The sequence below is a fragment of the Sapajus apella genome, unplaced genomic scaffold (genome assembly GCF_009761245.1).
Source record: "Sapajus apella isolate SASKATOON/1434 unplaced genomic scaffold, GSC_monkey_1.0 scaffold76, whole genome shotgun sequence".
Classification (NCBI taxonomy): domain Eukaryota; kingdom Metazoa; phylum Chordata; class Mammalia; order Primates; family Cebidae; genus Sapajus; species Sapajus apella.
In genome coordinates this window covers 1,149,800-1,173,856 of record NW_022437016.1, presented here as the reverse complement: position 1 = coordinate 1,173,856, position 24,057 = coordinate 1,149,800, and positions in this window count along the sequence as shown.

Sequence of the window (24,057 nt, the reverse complement as noted above, 5' to 3'; positions counted from 1 at the left end):
CCATGTTGACCAGGATGGTCTCTATCTCTTGACCTCGTGATCCACCCACCTCGGCCTCCCAAAGTGCTGGGATTACAGGCGTGAGCCACCGCACCCAGCCTGTCTTCAGATTTTTTAATGATTACCATTCTAACTGGCGTGAGATGGTATCTCAATGAGGTTTTGATTTGCATTTCTCTAATGGCCAGTGATGAGCATTTTTTCATATGTACGTTGGCTACATAAATGTCTTCTTTTGCAAAGTGCCTGTTTATAGCATTTGCCCACTTTTTGATGGGCTTGTTTTTTTCTTGTAAATTTGTTTTAGTTTTTTGTAGATTCTGGATATTAGCCCTTTGTCAGATGGGTAGCTTGCAAAAATTTTTTCCCATTTTGTTGGTTGCCAGTTCACTCTAATTATTGTTTCTTTTGCTGTGCAGAAGCTCTGGAGTTTAATTAGATCCCATTTATCTATTTTGGCTTTTGTTGCCATTGTTTTTGGTGTTTTAGTCATGAAATTCTTGCCTATGCCTATGTCCTGAATGGTATTGCCTACATTTTCTTCCAGGGTTTTTATGGTGTTAGGTCTTGTGTTTAAATCTTTAATCTTATCTGGAGTTAATTTTTGTATAAGGTTTAAGTAATGGGTCCAGTTTCAGCTGTTTGCACATGGTTAGCCAGTTTTCCCAAAACTATTTATTAAACAGGAAATCCTTTCCTCTTTGCTTATTTTTGTCAGGTTTGTCAAAGATCAGCTGGTTGTAGGTGTGTGGCATTACTTCTGAGGCCTCTGTTCTGTTCCATTGGTCTATATCTCTGTTTTGGTACTAGTACCACACTGTTTCGATTACTGTAGCCTTGTAGTATAGTTTGGAGTTGGGTAGTGTGATGCCCCCAGCTTTATTCTTTTTGCTTAGAATTGTCTTAGCGGCTCTTTTTTGATTCCATATGAAGTTTAAGGTGGTTTTATCCAGTTCTGTGAAGAAGGTCAATGGTAGCTTGATGGGGACAGCATTGAATCTATAAATTACTTTGGGCAGGATGGCCATTTTCACAATATTGATTCTTCCTAACCATGAGCATGGAATGTTTTTCCATCTGCTTGTGTCTTCTTTTATTTCCTTGAGCAGTGGCTTGTAGTTATCCTTGAAGAGCTCCTTCAAGTCCCTTGTTAGCTGTATTCTTAGGTATTTTATTCTCTTTGTAGCAATTGTGAATGGGAATTTGCTCATGATTTGGTTTCTGTTTGTTACTGGTGTATAGGAATGCTTGTGAATTTTCCATATTGATTTTGTATCCTGAGACTTTGCTGAAGTTCCTTATCATCTTAAGAAGATTTTGGGTTGAGATGATAAGGCCTTCTAAATATACGATCATGTCATCTGCAAATAGAGACAATTTGACTTCCTCTTTTCCTAACTAAATACGGTTTATTTCTTTTCCTGCCTTATTGCTCTGGTTAGAACTTTCAATACTATGTTGAATAGGAATGGTGAGAGAGGGCACCATTGTTCTGGGTTCATTCATTTTATATGAAGTTTAGTAATTTTTAGCCAGTATTTTAAGAAATATGTTCTTTTTTGATCTCTTTCTTCTCTCTTTCTAAAACTCCAATTACATATATATTAGACTGCTTGATGTTACCCCTCACATCAATTAGAATGATAATTGTTAAAACTTCTATGGCTATGCCTTCAGGGCTGCTTATCATGTTTTCTGTAGCATCTAGTCTGCTGTTAAATATATTCAGTTAATACCCTTTACTTCAGATATTGAATTTATTAGTCTAGAATGTATTTCATTTGTTTTTTTAAACATAGTTTTTACTTCTACATTGAGATTCCTATCCATTTTCTCATTATGTTCACATTTTCCTTTAAGTATTTGAATATATTTATAATAAATGATTTAAAGTCCTTGTATGCTAATTCCATTATTTGTGTTATTTTTGGGCATTCTTTATTGGCCAATCTTTCTACTGATTGTCAATCAAAGTTTTCTGCTTCTTTCCAAGTCTAGTAATTTTGAAATATATGTAGGAACATGTAGATACCTCATTACTGACTGCCTGGATTTTGTTGCTTTTACTTAAATAGTTGATGTTTGTTTTGCCAGGCAGTTAATTTCTTCTGAGGCTTTTATGTAAGTCTCTATCTTCTTCTCAGGTCTTTTTGTAAATTTTCTTAGGTTCATGTAGATTACCCTCTACTCTGTGAATTGATTAGTCCTATTCCTAAGGTGAAAGCTCTTCAGGATTTCATCTGAGATGAATAATATCTCTCAATTCTCACTTGCTTTGTGCAGACTTAAGAATCTCATGGCTCATAGATGTTTAGCTAATATCTCCCTAGTAGTTGTCTTCTTATTGCTTTATTTTATTTTTTTACCAAGACTTGGAGTTTTCATAGTAGGTTCAACTAAGCATTCAGCCAAATACTCAAAGGGAGACCCACATTTCTGTATAGAGATTTCCACATTTCCATACAACGCCTTCCTCTGGAGCTTGGATCAGCAGTTTGGAATTGTAAGTTCTATTCCTTCAGCCTCATATTAGAATACTTTCTACCCTGTGGAATTACAACATGGGGATAAATTTTAAAATTATCACCATGTTATAAGCCTGTTGATTTGGGGATTCACTACATTTGTTTCCCATTTCTTAGTGATTGCAGTTATGCTTTACCTGTTGCTCTATATTTGAAAAACAGTTGTTCGCTAAACATGTGAGTTTTCAGTTTTATATTTGTTAATGGCAGGAGATCTAGTTGAGACCAGTGTCCTCATTTTTATTTGTTGTAATTAGATACTCCGTCTGTTAATGGTGTTGTCTTTGGATTAGTAGAGAACCTAGGAAAGTTTCCTGTGTTCATTGTCAATCATTAGCCATTCCTCTGCAACCATATATCAATGTGTCACTGTGGTCTGGCACATGTGTTTTAGATTAAAATGTGCTAGGTCATAGTAAGTGATTGTTACTAGTTGAATAAATAAATTAATTATATCACCTATGTTGCTAAACACAGTCTCTATACAACAGTATCCACTATTATCTTACACATGTAGATTTTTACATAGCGAAAAGGTAATTCTATACACAGTTTGAGATCAGCGTGTATATTGATCTGATGGTTATGAAGATGACTAAAGATGCAGTCACTCTATTTAAGGGATTTAGATTAAAATTAAAAACATAAGATCCAAATGTATGGAAATTTGAAGTACTAAGACATCACATTCACTTTGAATTTGAATTTGTTAAGTCACGTATGTGCCATTGCATATAGTATTGTACTATTATTATTTTTAATGTGATTGATTAATTTGGAAGGAGCCAGAGATGGCTGCCAAATCTTTCTGAAGAAGCACCTTGTGCTTTATATACTAGCAAAATGACATTAGTTATAGATTTTTTAACATATCATTGCATTTCACCCTTCTATCACTTTCAATAATCTGTTCTCACTGACTAGAATATGACCTTCTGTAGTCTTTCTTTACAAACTCCTACTCACCCTTATAAACATGTTTCTTTTATTATCTTCTCCAAGAAAATAATTTTGATATTATAAAAATAAACTGATTCTTCTGTGTATATCTGAACTTTGCACAAAGTTGAATAGAATAGCTATCAACATATATTTGAAATATTTTTGTAATTTTTTTTTTTTACTGAAGTATTGAGGCCAAGAATTATTTATTTTTTGCTACCACCATGACTTTTGCTAATACCTAGTGTGAGTCATGGCATGGAAAATTTAAATGAAAAAGAAAGACAACAGGATAGGATAGAATGAGGGAGTCTAGGATAGAATATAATATAATGTAATACAATAGAATAACTTAAAACATTGGTTAGACTCTCTGTAGGCATTTTAGCTTTTGAAAATTGCCAAAATATTAATTATTCAAATTATAATTGCAACCTGGTCATCACTGGTGAAGATCCCCAGTTTGTGACTGATGCAGTAGCAATCATGCTACTCTTTGAAAGTGATTGAGTGAGGCCTATTGAAACCAAGAGAAGTACTAGTAAAGTAATAAAATAAAATAAAATAAAATAAGTAAGCTTTTCAAAGCTTCCTCTGGTCTGGGCTTGTTATAGCTGAGTGTGTCAAGCACAACCCAGTATTTCCAGGTGACTAAAGGCAGGTTCATCTCTTTCATGCACTTTCTAAAAATTTTTAAGTCAGAGTTTTCTTGCTGTTGAATGGATCTTTAGAAACCTAGTGGCAGGTTAGCATAGGGAAGAAGGTAGAATTTTCAGAATTACTTCAAATACTACCGAACAGTGAGGTGTAACAACATCTCTGAAGACTCTAATACTTCAGTTTTATTGGCTGGTGTATCTGTATTCCACTCATTTCCTCATTATTTATTAGTTTGCTCCTTTATTTACAGTAAATATAGACAAATATTTACTGGTTGCCTACTATTGGCCATATAATCCTCATTTCTTACCCTCTGTTTAGGCATAGGCAATAAGAATTAAGAAGTAAAGAAGACAAAACAGAGATATAATTGTGGAGCTAAGAATAAGGAAATGGACAGTGCTGATAACAGGCTTTATCATAGAGTACAACCGGCACTATAATGGATAAATGCAAAACGCGCTTTGAAATCATATAGAAGGGCCACTTAAGCCAATATTGACAGTTAGGGCAGATTTGCTTCCCAGAGAAAGTGACATCTACACTGAGCTCTGAAGGTTGAGTGGGAAATAATGAGGGGAGGAGAAATAAAATAGAACATAGCTTCTTAGAGGGGGGTAAAAAAAAAAAAAGCACCACAATGGGCCTAGAAGGTAGACTGGGGCTAGGGTGGTGAAGAATGAGGCCACATTGGTGAACAATGTGAACAGACACCAAAAGCTTTGCAAGTTGGATTAAAGTGTTTAGAAAGTATCCTTTTTCATTTTTGTGGTAAGAAGAGTGAGAATGCATTACTGGAAGAATTGTAATCAATCTGTACTGTGTGCCTGTACATATATATGTATATTATCTATTTGTATGTCACATGTATTATGACATTATAATATATACAATATGTATGGGTATACGCAAAATGAATGTGAATGCACACAGACACATTATGCCAGGGGTACCACAGTTATGGTTTGACTCTTAGTTCCTATCCATGGACTGCATTCATTAGCACATCCTTGTCGATATAAATTCTTCAGTGAGTCACCTAACTCTTTCCTCAGTTCTTCAGACGACCCTACCTGTTAATCAAAAATATCAATCTGTGATGAAAATCTGGTCATGCTGTCTCATTTGCTTAAGATAACCCATTGTCCTAAATAAATTGCCTTAAAATAAAATTTGAGGCTCTTTAGAAGTATTTATTAAGACCCTTCATAATCTGAGATTCTCAAATTTGTCAACCAATCCTTAGCTGTCATTGTTCTTCCACACAAATACAGCATTTCAATAAAAATAAATTTCCTCCAGTTGCCTGATGTGGCACAAGTGTTTCTAACTTTATATATGTTCTTCCTCACTCTCTAACATTCTTGTTCCTTCTTTACCTGTTTAATTTCTGCTTTTCCTAGAAAACCCAGTTCAGGCATCAGTTTTTCCCTCCTTCTAGGATGCTACGGGTGTTTCTCCTTCTCTGATTACCCAAAGCACCAGTTGTACACATAGTCTAGCTCCATTACTTGATGAGCGTAACTTTGGTTTGATTCCTAACCTCTACAATCCAGTTTCCTTTTACCTCTTCAAAATAATGGCACATCTACCTCTTGGGATGACTACGAGAATAATAGATTCCACTCAATATATGTTGGCTGGTGTTATTATTTTAAATTATTGTAGTCATTGTTATATGCATGATTATTCTATTAACTGATCTGTTTTTCTAATCACCCTGAAGGGCAGGTGCATGTGTTAATTTTGTTATTTCTTTAGTGTCATTTCTCAGAAACCAGATGTAGGATGGGAGTTCAGTGAATCTCTACTGTGTAATGGAAGAAAAAAAAAAAGGTTTCTATAGGAGCCAAATGTCCAGCTTCACAACTGGCCTGTTGTGGGATATTAGGCAGATCATTTCCTTCTCTGGGCCTCTGTAATTTTATCTGCAACATACAATGAATGAATTAAAAGGTGACTAAGGTCTCTTCTAATTATATAACGTTATTGAACTTATCAAAATATAGGATGAAATGCTTTGATGATTTTCATATTATTCTCCAGAGAGTCCACTCTAACTCCAGGGTCTGGTGCAACCCAAGTCCAGGCTCTCAGAAGTTCACTGCCAAATCTGGGAGCTGGTTTGTACTGAGTGGAATGAATATTACTTACACCGATATCTCTAATAGTCTTGGTCCTGACTGCTTACCAATGTAGCAGTTGGACATTCATTGTTCCTGCTGTTTCAGCAAAGACTTGAGAGGCACATTCATGATTTAGTGTGTCAAAGTCACAGATAGAGAAGCTGCCATCTGTAATTTTCACATGGCAAGTGACCACAAGTTGAGCTGACAGAATGACGCTTGCTTTCTTATTTTGTGTACCATCTCCAGCAACCTGATAAAAAATAACAAAAAAAGAGCTTCCCTGAACTAAAGCTGTGAAGATCTCGACGACTGCTGACAGAAAAGGTATTTTCTAGTCGTTGAGGGTCAAAAGATGCTGTTGTCTTTTATGGAAAATTCCAAGAACCTACACATAATTTGAGTCATGCAAACCTGAGTTCTGCATGACTGAGTTCTGTCACTCAGTGGTTGGGAAATTTATGATCATCTCTACGCTTTGGTTTCTGCATTTGTAAAGTGGAAATGATAGTAACTACCTTGTGTGAGTCCTGAAAGATTTAAATATAATATTATATTCAAAAGCTCTTGGTCAATTGTAAATTATCAGCAAGCATAAGTTATTGTTAACTGAGAGAATCAAACTTTGATTAACATATTTTGCATCTTTAAAAACCACATAATTCCAGTTTTTACTCATGGGAGAGAGATTATATTGAAAATATAGTGAATTTTGTTTAAACGTTTTGTATCTTACAGGGTTTGGGGTACATTTTTGTGAATGAAAATTTTCACTTTCCTGGACTGAAGAGAAACAGAGGAAATTGAGTTGCTTCTAATTTTGCTGCATTATGTTTTCTAGAATACAGGAAGGAGATTTTTGCTGTTAAACACACATACACACATATATGCACACACACAAAATTCCATTCTTCACCTTTATATAATTGTCTTACTTCTCCTAAACACAAAGTGAAGAAATTCAAAGAAAGCTATGCACCTTGGTTGTAAAATAAGCACATCAACCCATATGGTTGTTGTGAGGCATAGCTAAACTAGAATTATGTGTCTAGGGCTTTGCAAATGGTTGCATTAGACACAAAGGTGAATGTTTTGGAGACAGTCATAAAGTGTAAAACTTTACCAAGGGCTTTGAAGCCAAAAGTGTTGAGTTCAAATTCACCTTCTGCCCCTTTGGCTGGTCTTTCCTGCATGATATGGGACCTATTTTTCACAATCTGAAAGTTTTAGTCTCCTTAGGTATGAATGGTGGTATTCTCACCTGCCTCACAGGGCTATGATGAGGAGGAAATAAAATGATGGATATGACTTTGCTCTGTAACCAGCAGCATGATCTACAAATGTGTGGCCAAGATCTAAGTTCTACATTAATTACAAGAAAAGCAAAGGGGTCTCCAAATTAGTAGGGGAATTACTCCTCCCTCCGCCGATGCTTTGACCAGCCAAGAGCAGTGCTCAGTCAGCAAAGATGCAAAGATTGAGGTCATTAGTCTGCATTCACACCTAGAGCCTGATCTCAGAAGTGCAATGAGCAACAAGAAAGAAACACATTTGCTGCAAAGATGAGTTTCTTTGCAAAAGAATCTAGCTAGCACTTTGGTCCATTCTAGGTTGGGTGCAAACACCATTGTCTCTGAGTCTCAGCTGTGTCAATATTCACAAAAGAAAGGGGTTAATGAAACCAAATGTCTACTCTGAGCACTTAGCTATCCCTGACTTAAAAGAAAAAAGTAGGGAAAGAAAAGAAGGAATATAACCAGCCTTGCTCTCCTGGGAATTCATACCGTTTAATATTCATGTGGGTAACATTTCATTGGCAATACATGTAGACATGCATTTTAATGTCATACTGTATTGGGAACAAAATAAGAACACTCAGAAACTTGACAATACAAATGAGTACTAAGAACCTTTTGTCTGCTATCTGTGCTAATTTCTGTCCCATCCATGGAAAGCCACCTTAAAACTTCTGCCTTTTGTTTCTGTTTCTGTGTTTATGTTTATGTGGTACTTGATACTTTTGTTTTGTAGAAGAGCTCCTCATAAACACAGGCTGTGTCTCCTTATTGTTTTTGCTGAGCACAGAGATGGACACAAATAAATTGCATTGGGGAATTACGTGGGGATTTTGCAGTTCAGGCCACCACTGTTCAAACAGGACATTGGACAACAGGAGCAGATGGAAAGGGGCCTGGAAACCATGTTATGCCAGAGACTAGTGAAAGAACAAAAGGAGCCCTAAGCTAGAATACTGGAACACTCAGAGCTGTAGTGGGGATGGTAGGACAGTATGAGAACTGTCAGCGAAATCTCTTTGTGCCTTGGGAGACTAAATCCAGAGCTCAGTTACACCAAGGAAAGATTTTGCTAAGACTAAACCAAAAGAAGACACACAAATAGCCAACAGCACATAGAAAACGTTCAGCATCACTGATCATTAGAGAAATGCAATCAAAACCACAATGAGTTATCATCTCACCCCAGTTATAATGGTTATTATAAAAAAATGCTAGTGTGGATGCAGAGAAAGGGGGAGTCTTATACATTATAGATAGAAATGTAAATTATTATAGCTATTATACAAAACAGTATGGAGTTTCCTCAAAAAAAAAAAAAAAGTAGAACTACCATATGACCCAGCAATCTTACTACTGGGTATTTATACAAAGTAAAGAAAACCAGTATATTGAAGGGATATATGTATGCCCATTTTCACTACAGCACTATTCACAGTAGCAAAGCAATGGAAACAACCTAAGTGTCCATCAACAGATGAATGAATACAGAAAATGTTAAGGCTGGGAGCAGTGGCTCACGCCTGTAATCCCAGCACTTTGGGAGGTCGAGGTGGGTGATCACTTGATCAGGAGTTCAAGACCAGCCTGGCCAACATGGCGAAACTCTGTTTCTATTAAAAATACAAAAAATTAGCTGGGCATGGTGGTGCGTACCTGTAATCCCAGCTACTCAGGAGGCTGAAGCAGGAGAATTACTTGAACCCAGGAGGAGCAGGTTGCAGTGAACTGAGATTGCACCATTGCACTCCAGTCTGGGCAACAGAGTGAAACTTGGTCTCAAAAAAAAAAAAAAAAGAAAGAAAAAAAGGAAAGAAAATGTTGTGTTAAATACATACAGCGAAATATGACTCAGCCATAAAAAGAATGAAATCACATGATCTACTGTGACATGGATGATGGAACTGGAGAACATTAAGTGAAATAAGCCAAGCAGAGAAGGACAGATATGACATGTTCTTACTCACATGTGGGAGCTGAAGAAATTGATCTCATGGAGGTAGATAGTAGAATAATTACCAGAGACTAGGAAGAGTAGAGTGAGATGAAGAGATGTTGGTTGATGGATGCAGACATATTGGTAGTTAGAAGAAATACATTCCAGGGTTTGATAGCACCGTTGGGTGACTACAACTAACAACAATATATTATATATTTCAAATAGGTAGAAAAGAAGATTTAAAATGTTCTCAGAGTAAATGAATAGTAAATGGTAGAAGTGACGGATATCCTAAATTCCCTGCTTCGGTGATAATACGTTGTGTGAATGTGTCATAAGCATTCCATAAATAGGTACAATTAGTGTGTATCAATTTAAAAAATACCCACACCTGTAAACTAATGATTGAATTTCTTTCCCCTCCCCAACACGGGTGGTTTTACTTTCTGTGGAGATTTTTACTCGTGGGAATTTTCAAATTTGGGATCAGAAAATCTATCTATTTGCTCTTGAATATCACTCTAAGAAATTCAGTGTCCTGAGTGAGGTCACCTGGCTTATTTGAGTATTAAAATACAAAACAAAACTAAGCTTCATCTGGGATGTGGGCACATGATTTTTTTCTTTTCTTTTTTTTTACTTCTAGTGAGAATCATTGACTCTTCTTCTGATGGGAGAGCATTTTTCTAAAACAGCATGATGGCATTTCTTTTTCCCTGAGGTCCCAACATAAGAACTTTCCAAAGAGTAAACATTCCACATTCAGTCATTAGGGAATCCTCACTGCACAGCCAATGGTTTGGTATAAAGGAATCTGAACAGAATCAGAAGCAGTAGGAGGGGCGACTCAATTGCTAACAAACTTCATGACGGGAGGGTATTAGATGATCTAGAAAATTGGGATGTTTGGCTTTGAGATAACGTTAAACATAGAGAAACTGAGATTCAAAGAAAAGTAACTTTTTTTAAAGGTACTTCAGAGAGTGACAAAGGGATCCCTGTATATTAGTATTGCAGCAGAGTAATGTCAGGAAGCTGGTCCAGAGTACTCGATGCTACTAATGGACTTCAAAGACCGCTTGACTTCTCCAAGAGTCAGGAACTAAGCTGGACCCTGATTTCTGTGGAGGAGCCAGAGAGGGAGAGTTAAGGTAAGGGTTAAGGCAGTTCAAACATCCCTGCTCCGTTTCTATCATCTTGAAAAGTCAATGTGTGAGCTCACAGCAGACATATAAGAACGGGGCAGGGCCTGCTGTGTCCCTTTGTCGTCCCCTGAGTACAAAAACAGGGCCAGTTTCCCAGTAGGAGCATAACCCAGCCCCCACATTTGTTGGCTTCTCAATAACCATTTGCTAATTGAGTTAATTCTTGCCCCCACTACCTTCTAATCTAGAGCTGAAAAATCTAAATCTATACAAGTCAGGATATATAAACCAATACAAAAATAAAAAAGACTTCTAGGATCTTCTATGTGGTAAGCAAATTAGGCACAATCCCTGCCCTCATGGTGGATACATTCTAATTTCTTATACTAATTTTGGTAGAGGAAATAATTTTTTAATACACACTTTGCTAAATTGAGGGGCAAGTTCCATTACCTGGGTACCTAATAATAGGTAATGCATTTCCCTTCCTGATTAGTACTTGGGAGATTTATGTTCTATACCACAACTCGCTCAGGCAGGTTATGCCTTGTTTCTGGCCTCAATATCATCATCTGTAAAAGGAACAGACTGTGAGCAATATCATCTTAATTCCCAGGTATGGAATGAATCCCAGAGCCTCACCTGGGAACCGGGAAGCAGGTTCGCAGTATTTCACTTTAATCTGCGATGCCACCTTGTGGTTATCAACACTGCCCGCACCAAGGACAGGGAAGAGGCTGTGCAGCACAGCAGCCCACATCAGAAGATGCCAGCGTATTCTTCCCTCCCCTGAGGCTGGATGCGCTGAATGGGATCCAGGAGTTTCCTATCAAGTTCACTTCCCATATCGCTTAGAAGCCTCATCCTGCCTAGAATGACCGAGAGTGAACTCCAGTAACACAGCTTAGGGCTTCCTGGAGGATTGTAAAACGTATCTACCCCATCACTCCACACTCATGTGTTCCTCCTTAAGCCTGCTGGACGATGGCAGGTGGGATGAGGCCGGTGGGATGAGGCCGGTGGGATGAGGCCGGTGGGATGAGGCCGGTGGGATGACGCCGGTGGGATGAGGCTGGGGCAAGACACTGGAGACAGAGATGAAACGAAGACAAGCCAACTTTCCAGACCGAACTCCTTTCACGCAGGCCACAGGAAAAGTAAGTCATTTCCAGGGTTCAGGAGGCCTGAAGATTTTCAAGCTTCTGATTCCCTTTACTTTCTTTGTGTAACTACTTTTTTCCTCACGAATACATTACAAAAAGGGGCTGCCATATTTGGAGTGGCCTTGTACCAGGTCCCTGACCTCAGGTACACACTAGTCAGCCCTAAAGCTGTGATGGCCTAGTTCCGAACATCACACAGCCAGTTAGAACGTACTGCATATGGAGCTCTCGATGTGGTGAACTCAAGTGTGTTTGCATTCTGGTGGCAGAGACTTGGGCTTGCTGGAGCAGAGAGGGCCAATTTGAAATTGGCTGGTCCTTAAAAAATCAGGAACTCTAAGAATGTATTACTTTGAAATAGGAAGCAACAAGGCACAGCGAAACAACAATGACAAAGCATCAGCTCAGAAATCCTCATGCTGTACTTGGTACTGAGCTAAACATTTAACATGTGTTGTTTTATTTAATCCCCCTTACAACATTATGAAGTCAATACTTTTATTATTTTAAATTTCATAGTGAAAAAAGCCAAGACTTTCTAAGGCAAATGTAACTTGGCTCCAGTCTCCCAGCTAGGCAGGGGTGTCACTATTATTTTGAATCTCTGTCTTTCCAACTTCAGGTTTCATGCTCTTCCAACACCCAGAAGAGCATGAGGCAGGGAATACAAAGACTTCTAGTTCTCACTCTCTTGTTAGGAGACACTGTAACTGTACTCAACATCTCTAGCCTGTGGTTTCCTTAGGTCTGGAATGGAGATGATCAGACTAAAGGCAAAATGCCGGGTCACATCACACTGTGAAGTTCCTCCTGAATCTAGGAGTGAAGTTTGTAATATATCAGTTGACAAGTCAAAGGTTACAAACCAGCAGCCTATAAGGGAATTCAGTTCATCAATTTGATTTGTTAACTCTGAAATCTGTTACAAATTGAAGGCTTAAAGATTTTGGGCGGGCAAGACTCTCCATTTCATCCTGGTTCGCATCTCTCGGTGTTATCCTATGTGGGTCAGTTGTCCGCTTGACCCCACCGGTGGACATGTGATTACACGGTTCTTGGTTTATGTCAGACCCAAGGTTTTGTGTGTTGGTAATCAGAGTGCAGGCAATTATGGAGGCTAATTACACTGCTAGCCTCTCTTTAGATTATTTTTTAAAGCCATTGCTGTCCCAAACTCTGTTGTCTTCTCTGGGCAATTTATTAGCAACTCACACTAATGTTTTACTACCATAGGAAAGATTATGACTTAGATTTCAGAAGACCTGAATTCTGCTTCAAGTTGTGTGGTTCTGGGCAAGCTCATGAATCTCTCTGAGCTTCAACTTTCCCATCTATGGAGGGGCTTAGAGTAAACGTTGAAAACTTCTGTGTCCCTGTAAAACTGAACTTTTCATTCTGATTGGCTAAGAAGTAGCTTTTTAACTTTAGATGCATGCTAGTGTTGTATCTTTAAATACCTTCGTCTCACACGTGGGCTTTAATTGACTTGGGCATTTGTAGTTTTTAAAAGCTCCCCAGGAGATTCTAATGTAGCCCAAATTGAGAATCACTGTGCTAAAGTGTTAATTCTGAAACAAAGTACCTTTCTCATAAAGGAAACGGAGACATTTTTAAACATTAAAAACAGCCCCATATTTAAAAAAAAAAAAAAAAACAAACTAGTATAAGTGATATGTTAAAAATCCTTGGAATCTTTAACTCCAAAACCTGGTTCTTTTCTGTTTACTCACCATAGCATAGTATTTAAATAACCGAATTCATCTTTTCTTAGAATACTTAAAATATCTTGGAAATTCAACAAATTAAACAATGCATAGCTTATAAAACAAACAAACAAACAAAAAAACAAAAAAGAAACAAATTGGGGAGATGCTGCGGCTTCTCTTGAGTTCCCCAGGCCTTAGCAAAGGGATACAGGATATTCTCAGGTGAGTCTAATCCTTTAGGCCTCATGACCTTATTTTCAGTGTGCTAAATAGTCCTCAGAGTGAGGAGAGAAGCTAGAACTAGCTAGGAAGGGTGAAGAAAAAAAGCTTTTTTAAGTTTGTATATGAGAATCAGCTATTTCAGCAGTTAGCTGATTCTCATAAACAAACTAAAAAAAAAAAAATTAAGCAGCACTTTTTAGATTTTCTAATCAGTTAAAAAGCCCAGATTATCACTGTCCAAGGAAAGAGGGATGGCTCGGAAGTCAGTTTCTGCCAATACCTGCAGCTTTCAGCAGCTCTGGCTCCTGCTCTGGGGTCCAAATCCATCTATCAAGTCACAGCAGCCCATTCGCGAATGCTATCTGGCTTCACAAGAACTCTTTTAGTCATCGCATTTAAGTAATAGAAAGTGAGTTATAGTCATTAGAGAATATAAAAATTACTTTCATTCAGGTGTCCAAATGAGTCTCTTTGGCTGGAATATGAAAAAAGAGGTCTGGCTGACTTCTCTCTGTGCCCAAAAATTGTGCCAGGAAGTAGAAAGTGGTCAGGCAGCCCTTTCTGGAAGATTAGCTCAGCACTTAAGCTAATGAAGCTTCAGGTTGGTTTGCTGAGTGTCCAGTATGTGCCTGGCCCTGTGCTAGGACAGTGTGACTTTGGACCAGGTGCTTAGTCAGATCCTCTTTTCCTTCATCTTTGTGAGGAAGATAATAATGTCTACATCACAATCTTGCAAATGATGTAAGACATATTCAACTCTGTCAAATGCAAAGCAACATGTTCAAAGTTTATTTTTCTTATTTCTCTTTTTCACTCAAATCTCATTCAAGATGGGATCATTTCTGTGCAATGGACAGTTGGCTTCTGATGCAATTGGACGTTCTTGACTCACCTGCCAGATGCTACATGGAAGTTCTTAACTTAGTCACCCCTTCCCCTTCTGGTGCCATTTTGATTGATATTTTGTTGCATGTATGGCCCCTACAGAGGCAATTAATCCTCTGTTTTTTGACCCATATCCTCAGGATTTTGATCTTCTTCCAGTTAATCTCTTTATGTTAATTCATAATGCAACATCAATGAAACTTACAGTTATAAATCATTTGGGAAAAGTGGTTTGCACTTCCAGGGAATTACAAATCTGAGATATGGGTGAATCTTTAAAGTAACCTGGTTCGATATTGTACCTGGTCTTGAAAGAACTTGGGGTTTTTAGCTGGAGAACAGAACATCTGCTGTTCCAGAGAGTCTGCTGGAGCTATCTGCATGTATTTCAAGTTATGACATGGAAGATAAATCAGACCTATTGTCTGAGATTAAATAATAGAAAATGTAGTTGGCAGACTTCAATAATTTGAACTATACCACATTGATATGGGCAGTCTGGGAATTCATCGAGTCCTCTTACTCTGCAAAAACACAAGTAAAAGTTGTATTAAATAATGTTGGACATGCTATATGCTGCACTAAATTGATTCAGTTGTAACTCATGGCATCCAAAATACAGGTGTGCTGGATATCTTGTATCGGTCCCTCCAGATACACTTTCAACCCTCTGCACCCTTCTCTGTGGCCCAAGTGTCCAATTTCCGTGCTTTTCCTTGCCTTCTAGCTTCTGGTTGGACTCATCCAGAAGATTAGAGGGAGGAGGGGGGAATGAGCATGAGGCTGGGTGACTTACCCCATTGGCTCTCTGCCTTCGGGTTTGCCATGGGTTGGCTGCGTTCTTTGGGTGATTCTCACACCCCCTTCCAGGAAGCTTTCTACCTGCTGCATGTGTGTCTGGGGTCCCCACAGAACATCTTCCTCTCACCCCGTCAGTACAGGCACTGCTCATACTAGACCTGACAGGCTCCTCATCAAACTTTGAGCTTCTCTGTGCCCAACCCTCACCATTGTCAATACTTCCTTTATTATATTTTTTATTTTTTTCCATAGGCCTGTGAAGTAATTAACCAACCATTTTCTTATATCTATTACAGCAATGTTCTCATGGTTATCAGAAAACCCTTTTCCTATGATGAAATGCTTTAAACAGCTTATTCCTGTTCTTGGTGTAAACTTTGTTGGTTTGTGCTATAGTGTATATGTCTTCACACATGGTTCAGCATCTGTCAATGATCTGGGACCAGTTACTTTGCCTCATTGAGTCTCAGTTTTCTCTTCTATAAAATGAGAATATTAATCATTCCCTAAGGGGAAGCATTGTTTTTAAAGCTTTTATCATGGTGCTTGTGGGCATGTAATAATTGGGAGCTCCTAAGGTTTTTGACAAACTGTCACCAAAATTAGTTTGTCCTTTTCCCTTAATGTATTCATTCATCCATTCATTCATTTAATGATTATTGAACACACAGAGACTATGCTAAGTACGGGTGATAAAATGGTAAAGGGATAGACAATCTTTCTGGTAGATATCACATTGAAGACGTTGATACAATGAGAAGTTGGTTAATCACTTCACAGGGCTATGGAAAAAAATTACTGAGAAATATAGGACCATGTCTTAGTGTCACCTGCTTTAGGTTGTGAGATAACTCTTCTCAAAGGCAGGAAAGACTAAAACTAGGTCTGGAAGATAAGACTCATCTAGGTAAAGACAGAGGGATTTTCTTGTCTACAGACCCACTTAGAGAAATATATGATATTCCTCTTTCTCACCTTTCAAAAGCCTAGCGTCCTTTTTCATGAATTCAATCCTTTCCCTTTCTAAACCAGCTATGTACTTATCAGCTAATTTTGCCCTAATGAAAAGAAACTTCAGTGATAAAATTTTAGAATTCTTGAGATTAGGAAACTCAAATTTCAGAAAGGACATTATAGTAAGTAGCCTTTAACATTTCTTTCAATCTTGGTAGACTAAAATGCAAAGGACAAGAAAATTGCATGATGACCATGATATTTTAGGGCTATTTGTGTAAGTAAAGGCTGGCATGAAAATAAGGGAGAGTCTGGAAGTGGGGAGAATGATTTGGAAGCATCTCTGATACTGAGGGCATGAAGGATGAAAAGATTCAACCAGTCTTATGATATTGAAAAGGAAGAGAAAACCACAGTTGAGAAATATCTAAAATATAGACTCAACTAATGTTATTAGTTGTTACAGAAATGAGCTCAAATCTCTGGATTTTGAATTGTAAAAGTACCAAAATAGAAGATAAAAGAGTTTAAAAGAGTGTATTTGGGAAGACAAAGATGAGTCTTACTTCAGCCCAACAGTCTGGCAGGATGCTAGTGTGGAAATATTCTCCACATAGGTGGGTACTTAGGAACCTTTCTGAGCCTATATGAGGATTTTCTTTTCTTTTTGAGACAGTTTCACTTGTGTCACCCAGGCTAGAGTGCAATGGCATGATCTCGGCTTACTGCAACCTGTGCCTCCCGGGTTCAAGTAATTCTCCTGCCTCAGCCTCCCAATTATCTGGGATTACAGGCATGTGCCACCATGCCCGGCTAATTTTGTTTTTTTGGTAGAGACTGGGTTTCACCATGTTGGCCAGGCTGGCAAACTCCTGACCTCAAGTGATCCACTCACTTGGTCTCCCAAAGTGCTGAGATTACAGGTGTGAGCCACGACATCCAGCCAATAAGGAGTTCTTAAGTGACCTATATGTTAAAAAAAAAAAAGTCCACAATTTTAATAAAATTTTCACAATAATCATACATTCTAAAAATAAGGCCGGGTGCAGTGGCTCACACCTGTAATCCCAGCACTTTGGGAGGCTGAAGCACCAGATCACCTGGCGTCAGGAGTTCAAGACTAGCCTGGCCAACATGGCAACCTTGTCTCTACTAAAAATACAAAAATAGCTGGGTGTGATGGCACACTCTTGTAATCCCAGCTACTCAGGATGCTGAGGCAGGAGAATCAGTTGAACCTGGGAGGCAGAGATTGCGATGAGTCGAGATCACCCCGCTGCACTCCAGCCTGGGTGACAGAGCAAGATTCCATCTCGTAAAAATAAACAATAAATAAATAAATAAATTTTTAAAATATAAAATAACACTCCTATTTTATCTAGAACAATACCTTCTTTTTCTTTTTTTCTTTTTAAGTTCCAGGGTACATGCGCAGGATGTGCAGGTTTGTCACATAGGAAAACTTGTACCATGGTGGTTTGCTGCACCTATCAACCAACACTTTCTTGGTGGATTTCCACATGAGAATCAGTCCTTAAGTGTGGAAAATGTGCCTGATTTTCTCATTTTGGTTATAAAGAAACAAAGTTGCTTGGGGTTCTTTATTTTTTGTTTTTATTGACGCCTAATAATTGTATGTATTTTGAGAAAACATAGTGATGTTTCAATACCACGTATTGTGATCAGATCATAGCAATTAGCATATTCATCATCTCGAATATTTATCATTTCTTTCTGTTGGGAACATTCAATATCCCTTCTTCTAGCTATTTGAAAATATGTGTTATTATTAACTATAGTTATCCTACATTGCTATAAAACACTAGAATGTATCCCTCCTATTTAGCTGTAATTTTGTACCCTTAACATATCTTTCTCTATCCTCCATTCTCCTTGTACTTCCCAACCTCTAGAAACCTCAGTTCTGCTCTTTCTTCTATGAAATCGACATTTTTAGCTTCCACATATGAGTAAGAACATGCCATAATTGTCTTTCTGTCCTTGGCTTATTTCACTTAAAATAATGACCTCCAGTTCCATCCATATTGCTTCAAAGGACGGGATTTAATTCTATGACTGAATAACATTTCAATGTGTATATGTGCCACGTTTTCTTTATCCCTTCATCTATTGTTGGACATGTGTTGATTTTATGTCTTGGCTATTGTGAAAAGCGCTGCAATAAGCATGAGGGTGCAGGTATCTCTTCAGTAGACTGATTTCCTTTTCTTTGAATAAATATCCACTAGTGATCATGCAGCAGGTATATATGTAGTTTTTGAGGAATTTCTATACTGTTCTCCATACAGGCTATATGCTCGAAGTTGGAGTTTTCATGTAGTAAATCCAAGCCAAATCTAATCCCTGCTAATGCATTGTCTGGTAAACTGGAAGTTACTTTTCAGCCTCATTGCAATAAGAGGTTATTACTTACCTTATAAGTTTTATTTTTTGTTATTTCGTGAGATAACATTGTAAAATTCCTAAAAAGAATCCCTGGAACATAGAATGTATCCAAATATGGCAGCAATTGCAATTTAGTATTTTGTACTGTACTCTACAGTTTTCAAAATATTTACATTATATACTGCATCACTTACACTTTAGTGTTAGAAGGATGTTAGACATTTTACAGGTAAGAAATGTGAAACTCAGGTAATTGGTAATTTATACAGCTCTTAAATAAAATTACTTAGACCTATACTTCTGAATCTTTTTTCCACTATGCCATTCTGCTTCCCCAGATCATGGGAAAGGAAGATGAGAATGCTCCAAAATGCGACTATGTTATTATATGTTCTTCTCTGTGTGCTATGTAGTAGTTTTACACTTTCATGCATATCAAATTTAATGTATATCAAATAATTTATGTTATTTAAAAATATTATAAGACCAAATATGATAATCTTTCTCATTATGATTATCATTTTTATGACTTTGTTTAGAGCTTTATTGAAGTAGAGTTTACATACCATAAAATTCACCTATTTTTCAGGGTAAAATTCAATAATTATTCATAACCTTATGGAGTTGTGGAATTATTACTACAATTCAGATTTAGAACATTTCCATCACTCTCAAAAGAAACCTTGTATCTGTTTTCATCCAGTTTACAATTCTTCCTTATGGCCCAGGCCACTGCTAATCCATTTTCTGTCTGTAGAGTTTTACCTTTTCTGAAACTTTCATATAAATGGACCATATAATATACAGTATTTTGTGTCTTTTTTTCACTTAGAATATTTTTGAGGTTATCCACTGTGTCACTCTTATCAATGGGTCATTCCTTGTTATTGCCGAATAATATTCAATCATATCGCTGTATCACATTTTCCTTATCCATTCACCAGTTGATAGACATTTGCATTGTTTCCATGTTTGAGTTCTTACTAATAATGTTATGAAAATTCACATGCAGGTCTATGTGACAGATTTTTTTTTATTTCTTTGGAGTATTTACTTAAGGGTAGAATTTCTGGGTCATGCAGGAAGTATATATGCAACTTTTAAAGAAAATGTCAAATTGTTTTTCAAAGTGGCTGCACCATCTTACATTTCCAGCATTGCAGGAATATTCCCACTCTCCGCATCCTCATCAACACTTACTATTGTCTGTCTTTTGATCATAGACATTGTAGTGGGCATGTAGTGCTATCTCATTGTAGGTTTGGTTTGTATTTCCCTATTGACTAATAATGCTGAGTATCCTTTTATGAGCTTATTGGCCATTTGTTTATCTTATTTGATAAAACATACCTTCAAGTATTTTTCCATTGTATTGGATTGTCTTATTATTGAGTTATATGGCCTCCTTATATATTCTAAATACAAGTCCTTTACCAAATATGATTTGTAAATACTTTCTCCAAGTCTGTGACTCGTATATACATCTTCTTTCCTTTTTTTATTATTATACTTTAAGTTCTGGGATACATGTGCAGATTGTACAGGATTGTTACACAGGTATACACATGCTAAATACCTAATGTAGGTGATGGGGGGATGAATGCAGTATATACATCTTCTTAATATTTTTTGAGGTAAAAGTTATTTTAATTTTCACAAAATCCAATTTTTAAAATTATATTTTAAGTTCTGGGGTACATGAGCAGATAGTGCATGATTGTTACATAGGTACACACATACCATGATGGTTTGCTGCATCCATCCACCCATCATCTACATTAGGTATTTCTCCTAATGTTATCCCTCCCCAATCCCCCCACCCACTGCTACCCCTCCCCTAGAACTCCCATCCCCAACAGGCCCCTATGTGTGATGTTCCCCTCCCTGTGTCCATGTGTTCTCATTATTCAGCATACACTTGTGAGTGAGAACATGCAGTGTTTGGTTTTCTGTTCTTGTGTCACTTTGCTAAGAATGATGGTTTCCAGCTTCATCCATTTCCCTGCAAAGGACATGAATGCATCCTTTTTTATGACTGCATAGTATTCCATGGTATATATGTGCCACATTTTCTTTATCCAGTCTATCATTGATGGTATTTGGGTTGGTTCCAAGTCTTTGCTATTGTAAACAGTGCCGCAATGAACATACGTGTGCATGTATCTTTATAGTAGAACGATTTATAATCCTTTGGGTATATACCCAGTCATGGGATCACTGGGTCAAATAGTGTTTCTATTTCGAGATCCTTGAGGCATCACCACATTGTGTTCCACAATGGTCAAACTAATTTACACTCCCACCAACAGTGCAAAAGCATTCCTATTTCTCCACATCCTCTCCAGCATCTGCTGTCTCCAGATTTTTTAATGGTCACCATTCTAACTGGCGTGAGATGGTAGTCCAATTTAATATATTTCTTGTACGGATTGTGCTTTTGATGTTATGTCTAAGAACACTTTGTTCAATCTAACATCATTTCCCCAAAAGTTCCCTTTTAAAAGTTTAATAGATTTACCTCTTGCATTCAGATCTATGATTCATTAGTCTATGATTAATTAATTAGGATTAGTTTTTGTGAGTGGTATACGATAAAGGTGAAAATTCATCATTTCATTTCTCAGATCATGGTTGAAAGGGCTGTTTTTTCTGTAGTCGAATTGCTTTTGTACATTTCTCCAAATCTGATAGGCCATAAAAGCAAAAATTAATTTTTGGACTTTCAGTTTTTTTCCATTGGTTATCCTCAAACCACTGTCATGCTGTATTGTGTTCTGTAAGTTATGTAAGTTGAAATCAAGATGTTTAAGCCCTCTATCTTGTTCTGTTACAAATTTATTTTGGCTTTTATTATTTCTTTGTATTTTTATATAAACTTTAGGTTCAATTTGTTGACTTATTTTTCTAAAAAAATGTTAAAATCTGCTGAAATTTTGACAGGGATTGTGTTGAATTCCTACACCAAAAGGTAAAAAGAACTTCTTTCTAAACAATATAGAGTTGTCGGATCTGTGCACAATAAGTATTTCACTGTTTACTTAGATCTTTGATTTATCTCAGTAATTTTTGTAGTTTTCATTGCACGAGTTTAGCACTTCATTTATTATATATTTCCTTACCCTGAAGTCATGGAAATATGTTCTTATTTGTTAAATGTCCTAAAGTTTTGCTATTCACATTTAGATTGTTAATTCTTCTGGAATTAGGTAGGGAATAATTTTATTTTGATTGTTAATTCATTTGAAATTAGGTAGGGAATAATTTTATTTTGTTTTTTCCCTAAGAATACTCAACTGACTTAGCAAAGTTTACACAATAGTGAATTCTTTTCACACTAATTGCAAATACCACATTTCTCACATAGCAATTTCTCATATGTAAATGTGTCTGTTTCTGAGCACTGAAGTTTCTAGTTTCTTCTATTGTTAAAGTTTGTCTACCCCTCAGTTAATTAAACATATTTTAATCGCCATAGCTTTATATAAACTATTAGTATTCTGCCAAAAAATTCTGCCCCTTATATTATTATTCAAAGTTTTCTTGGCTAGCCTCAGCCATAAAATCTTTCATCCAATTATTTGGAACAACTTATCAGGTCACACACACATGCAAGCACAAGCCACACACATAAACACACATGGTTTAAATTTAATAGCATCATACATGTACACATACATGCATACACAAACAGATTCATACATATTGTTGGGATTGTTATTAAATTGCACTTATTACTATAGATTAATTGGACATTTTGTAGAATAATTTGGGAGAAATTAATATTACATTTTTATGTTTATCGACATGATCAATCTCCTCGTACTCAAGTGTCCTGTTACATAGTTCAGTAAGTTTCATGATTTCATTCTTATTTAAAATTAATATAAATCCTTTCCTGGACTTATTTTTTCATATTGTATAGTTGAGGTTGCTATCATCAATAGCATCTTTAAGACATTTAAGTTTTGTAATAAATTTATGTTTTCTGATAATTCTGTTTGAATATTGTACCCAACAGTCTTTCTAAATGGTTGATATTTCAAATAATTTATGCATTCTCTTGGAATTCTTATGTAGAAATCATTTTGTAAAAATACTAGTCATCATTTCTCCCTTTCCAATTCCTCCCCCTTTCCAATTCCCTCCCTCCCTCCCTCCCTCCCTCCCTTCCTTCCTTCCTTCCTTCCTAGTCTCGCTCTCTCTCTCTGCCTTTCATCTTATTGTGCTAGCTTGGACATCCATGTCATATTTAAGAGATGCAGCAATAGCAATTCACCGGACCTCACAGGGAATGCTTTTAATATGTCACCATTGAGTAGTTTTGATATAGGTGTGTTTTTTTTTTTGCTAGAAAAATTTATATGTAAAATGCCTTTTAATTTTCTTATATTGTTGAGAATTACTTATACCGTGAATGGATATTATTCCGTTAAACACCTTTTTACATTTATTGAGAAGACCATATGATTTTACTCCTTGTCTTTTAATGGTAGGAGTTAAATTTTTATAGTTAATAGTTTTTTTATTTTTTTATTTCTTTTCCCATTTATTTATTTTATTGCATTTTAGGTTTGGGAGTACATGTGAAGAACATGCAAAATTGTTGCATAGAAACACACGTGGCAGTGTGATTTGCTGCCTTCCTCCCCATCACCTACATCTGGCATTTCTCCCCTTGCTATCTCTCCCCAGCTTCCCACCTCCCACCGTCCCTCCCCTATTTCCCCCCGACTGACCCCAGTGTGTAGTGCTCCCCTCCCTGTGTCCATGTGTTCTCATTGTTCAACACCCGCCTATGAGTGAGAACATGCGGTGTTTGATCTTCTGCTCTTCTGTCAGTTTGCTGAGAATGATGGTTTCCAGGTTCATCCATGTCCCTACAAAGGACCCAAACTCATCGTTTTTGATGGCTGCATAATATTCCATGGTGTATATGTGCCACATTTTCCCTATCCAGTCTATCGTCGATGGGCATTTGGGTTGGTTCCAGGTCTTTGCTATTGTAAACAGTGCTGCAATGAACATTCGTGTGCATGTGTCCTTATAGTAGAACAATTTGTAATCCTTTGGATATATACCCAGTAATGGGATTGCTGGGTCGAATGGAATTTCTATTTCTAGGTCCTTGAGGAATCGCCACACTGTCTTCCACAATGGTTGAATTTACACTAATTTACACTCCCACCAACAGTGTAAAAGTGTTCCTATTTCTCCATATCCTCTCCAGCATCTGTTGTCTCCAGATTTTTTAATGATCGCCATTCTAACTGGCATGAGATGGTATCTCA